General features: G+C 37.2%; 1 long non-coding RNA gene across 1 annotated transcript; it reads right to left on the bottom strand.

Moving 5' to 3' along the window:
* Positions 1 to 2,238: 2,238 nt before the first annotated feature.
* On the bottom strand, positions 2,239 to 3,935 carry LOC121218511 (uncharacterized). Its single transcript, XR_005914798.1, has 2 exons — positions 3,851 to 3,935; positions 2,239 to 2,437 (listed from the first exon to the last, which is right to left on the bottom strand). It is a non-coding gene; the product is annotated as an uncharacterized lncRNA (long non-coding RNA).
* Between the last annotated feature and the right edge of the window lie 1,310 nt (positions 3,936 to 5,245).

The raw sequence follows: 5,245 nt of genomic DNA, 5'->3' as shown, positions 1-5,245 counted from the left end.
AGCACCCCAAGGAGAAAAACTCGGTCTCACAAATCCTTTATCTGTCAACTCTTGTAACTGAGCTTTTAATTCTTTCAACTTAGTCGAAGCCATCCGATACGGTGCAATAGAAATCGATGCAGTACTAGGTAACAGATCAATAGAAAACTAACTTCTGGAAATTCACAAACTACCGGCACTGGTTCAAGCTTCGACCCAGTAATATCCGTGTTCAGCACATAAGCAAGATAAACTTCACATCCCTTTCTCAAGTATTTCTGAGCAGACATGTGCGAAATTACCATAGGCAATTTATTCGGCTCCTTTGTTTCAACCCGGAGAATTTCATCGTTTTCACAATTTAATTCAAGAATTTTCTGTCTACATTTTACCTTGGCATCATGCAATATCAACCAATCCATCCCCAAAATAACATCAAACTCATCAAATGGTAACAACATCAAATTAGTCGGGAAACAGTGACCTTGAATCATCAGGGGACAATTCTTGCAAACCTTATCGACTAAGACACATTTGCCTAAAGGATTTGATACTTTAACTACAAATTCAGTGTTTTCAACAGGCAATTTCTTACTAGATACCAAATTCACGCATACATATGAATGAGTAGAGCCAGGGTCAATCAAAGCAATAACATCAATATCGTGAAGAGAAAATGTACCAGTAATCACGTCGGGAGATGAGGCATCCTCTCGAGTGCGTATGGCATAAGTCCTGGCAGACGCTCTAGTTTCTGATCCTCCAGCTGCATCTTTTACCATACTTTTACCAATGGCTTTGCTCCCCACATTTTTCGGTGGTCTGCCTTTACTGACAATATCACCCGATCCAGCTCTTTGTAATTTTTCTTCCTCTATTCTCTCAGGGAAATCTTTTACATAATGCTCTTGGGAACCACACCTGAAACAAGCTCATTTAAATCCCCAACACTCACCAGTATGTCGTCTGCCACACTATTGACATTCAGGTCTGGTGTTTCCTACATTGCCCACACTTGCCACTGAGGTAGCTCTAGTTTTAACTCCGGAATATGACCTCCCTCGGTCTCTGCGTGAATACCCAACTGAACCAGTTGGTCGTGAATCCATCCCTTTAAACCTCTTCGGTTGGGATTGAAATGTCCTGCCATTGACCTCTTTCTTACATCTCGAGCTTCCATCTCTGCCCTTCTCTTTTCTCTACTCAGCTCTTCAGCTTTGCAGGCACGATCAACTAATACCACAAATTCTTTTAACTCTAAAATTCCAACATGCAATCTGATGTCTTCATTTAGCCCCTCTTCAAATCTTTTACACATAATAGCCTCCGTAGGCACACATTCCTGGGCATATTTACTAAGCCGGACAAACTCCCGTTCATATTCTGTTACTAACATTCGGCCCTGTTTCAATCCGAGAAACTCTTTGCGCTTCTGATCAATAAACCGTTGGCTTACATATTTCTTTCTAAATTCTTCCTGAAAGAAGTCCCAAGTAACTCTTTCTTTTGGAACCACCGTTATTAATGTTTTCCACCAACGGTATGCCGAATCCTTCAATAAAGACACAACACATTTCAAACATTCCTCGGGAGTACAAGATAATTCATCAAATACCCGAATAGTATTTTCAAGCCAAAACTCGGCTTTTTCCGGATCATCATCAACATTGGCCCTGAAATCTTCAGCCCCATGCTTTCGAATTCTATCAACGGGTGGTTTACTTGATCTCACCAATTCAGCACTTCGTGGAGCTACGGGGACCGGTTGAGGAATAGGAGGGGGTGGAGGAGGTGGAACATTCAGATTTACACGGACATATTCTGTATACCAATCACTCATCATCCGAAGGAAGGCTTCCCGAGCCTCATCCTGTCCATGTGTCTCATGTCTACTCTCTTCATGCGCGGTCCCTTGTGCGGGAGTCAGCGCGTTACTTTCAACATCATCTGCCACACTTCGGTCAGGGTCCATTTACTATATAAAACAAAATTTTAAATTGTCAGAAATCATCACACTATCACAATATATTTATGGCATGTATAGACTAACTTTTACACATATTTTATTGGCCCGAGAACCGGCTAAACCGTAGCTCTGATACCACTAAAATGTAACACCCCTTATTCATATTCCTTACCAGAACAGAGTACGAGGTATTACTAATTTTTTTTTAAATTTCGACAGCATTTCTGCTTGTTTTTGCTTAAACCCCCTGCAATTTCCAACCACAATTCAAATTTCCAACCATAACAGTTGTATAAAGATACACAATTTAACTATTTATAAACGCCACATTTTAGATCGAACCATAACATATATATATACAGTGACGCCACATTACATAAAGTCGTCTATACATGCCATAATTTCCGGAATACCAGTAGCAAAATACCCAAACACGGATGATAGTGTGGATGATTGTCCGACTCCGTCCCAATTCTAAGTTGATGGATATCACTATAATCAAGGGAAAAATAAAAGCAAATAAGCATATAGCTTAGTAAGTAAACATATGACAAGTGGATAAATTTCCCACATGATTACACCAAAATATAACTTTTATCACAAACAAATTTCATTATTTGGTCAAATTCCAGCAAGCAGTATTTCTGCGTCATGGTCACTAATTTATTTTTATCAGGAGCTACAGGGCTCCAAATAAAATTTCGTAAATTTTCCCTGAAACTAGGTCTATATATATTTCCACCATAAAATTTTCAGAATTTTTGGTTGGGCAAATTAGTACAGTTTATTCATTAAAGTTTCCCCTGTTTCACTACCCGACAGTCCTGACCTCCCCTTACAAAAGTTCACATAAATCTCTATACAAGTTTCAAAAAATGTTATCGTTTGTTTCTATTAAAAATAGACTCAAAAAGGAATCCATTCATATAAATTTCGGGCCACAATTATTTTTGTATAATTTTTGGTGATTTTCCAAATTTGGAACAGGGGATTTCGAATTCAATCCAACCCTATCTCAGTAAAATTTAAATATCCCCAAATATATAATTCCTTTGCTTTTCCCACTTCTTTCATATGAAAATAGACTCATTCAGCTTCAATTTCATATTTTATTCAACCTCCAATTCATTTTTCACCATTTATGGTGATTTTTCAAAGTTGCCCAACCGCTGCCATTCAAAACAGTTTTGCATTCAAATTGTTTCTTTTGTATTTTTTATTTTTCCTCCCATCTTATACATGGGTTGATTAAGTATCAAACCCGATATTCCTCCCATAAACTCGTCCACCACATATATGAATATGCACCTTCTCAATTTACTCGTTGAACACTCGGAATGTTAACCGTTGTTGCTGGATTCCGCACTTAGCACCACCAATGAATCGGGGAATCAGCACACAGCAACCCCTTGGGGGAATCAGCACTTAGCAACCCCCTTCACATTTCAGATGCGGTGGAACCAGCACTTAGCAACCACCAAATGGGTCAGGGAATCAGCACTTAGGAACCCCTCGGGGGGAATCAGCACTTAGCAGCCCCCTTTCACATTTAAAATATGGTGGAATCAGCACTTAGCAACCACCAATAGGTAGGGGAATCAGCACTTAGCAACCCCTCGGGGAATCAGCACTTAGCAGCCCCCTTCAACATTTAAAATATGGTGGAATCAGCACTTAGCAACCACCAATGAATAGGGGAATCAGCACACAGCAATCCCTTTATATGCAATATGCTCCGGCCTATTCCGAGTGTTCAACCAAAAACCGTGTTTTGCAACTCCTTACCACCTTTCCCAATTTAACAACATTTTTGGAATCTTGCCAAACATTTATTTTATATTCAAATAAATCTCAACACATATCAAGTAATACCAAAATAATACATTAAGTCACGTGTTTACTTACCTCGGTGCAAAATATCGTAATTTTGTAATTCACTCCACTATCTTTTCTTTTCCTCGTTTGAGATAATCTTCCCGTCTCTCTTGATCTATAATAGCAAATTTAACTCGTTTAATGTTCACATTTATTAAAACAGTCCACCACCCAACTTTTTGAAAAATTACAATTTTATCCCCAAACTTTTACATAATTACACTTTTGTCCCCAAGCTCGGAAATTAAACTTCATCACTTATTCTTATGTTTATGACATGCTGAACACTTTCCCCTTCTATGGAAACATCAAATTCTCACTCTAACACATACTTTTGAACATTAACCATTTTTACCGATTATGTCAATTTACTCGTTTTCGTTTAAAATCGCTTAGCAAAAATTGTTTAACATAATTTCTAGCTTCATATTCCACCATAAAATAGCAAAATAAACACATTTCACCTATGGGTATTTTTCTAAATATGAATCCTAACACGAATTATTGCTAGAATAAGCTAAACCGAGCTACGAGGATTCTAAAAATGCGAAGAACATTAAAAACGGGACTAAGATGCACTTACTATGAGCTTGAAAAAGCAAAGAAACCTTAGCTATGGTGTCCCTTAAAATTCGGCAGCAACTTATGGAGAAGATGATGATTTTTGTCATCTTTTTCCCATTTTATTCTTTTTATAACCAAATGACTAAAATGCCCCCACTTAAAAAAAATATTTCTCTCATTTCTTATGTCTATTTTTGTCCATCAATTACTAATGGTCTAATTACCACATAAGGACCCCCAACTTATAATTTCATATCAATTAGACACTTCTACATATAGAACTCAACTTTTTCACTTTTTACAATTTAGTCCTTTTGACTAAATTGAGTGCCCAAACGTCGAAATTTTTGAACGAAATTTTTACGAAAATTTTTCGTGATATTGTAGACCATAAAAATATAATAATAACCATATTTTCCCTCGTCGGATTTGTGGTCCCGAAACCACTATTCCGACTAGGCCCAGAATCGGGCTGTTACAATAAGTGTGGTGATCGAAGGGATACAGCTAAATCTGCGGACATGTGTGAGCCTTCTTAATTGTGTGGTTAACATGTAATCATTGGGGGTGTTAGGTCAACTGTTAGAAACCTCCATTCTAAAATTTTTAATCTGTATTAAATGTTATTTTGAAAACATTATATATTGAATGGAAGCCTTAACAACATAATGCTATTTATGATTTATTAATGATAATTTAGATAGCCACCTAGGATTAATCCTCAAATCTTTAATCTTTAAATGTGACGAGTTGATATTTTAAAATAACGCTTTAAAAAAAACAAATGACCTTAAACTAAAGGAGCACTGTTTTGGAAAAAAAAGGGTATGCGTTAAAATAGACAATGGTCTAATCTTCAAA

The sequence above is a fragment of the Gossypium hirsutum genome, chromosome D06 (genome assembly GCF_007990345.1).
Source record: "Gossypium hirsutum isolate 1008001.06 chromosome D06, Gossypium_hirsutum_v2.1, whole genome shotgun sequence".
In the NCBI taxonomy this organism is placed as follows: Eukaryota; Viridiplantae; Streptophyta; class Magnoliopsida; order Malvales; family Malvaceae; genus Gossypium; species Gossypium hirsutum.
This window is presented reverse-complemented; position numbering and strand designations above follow the sequence as displayed.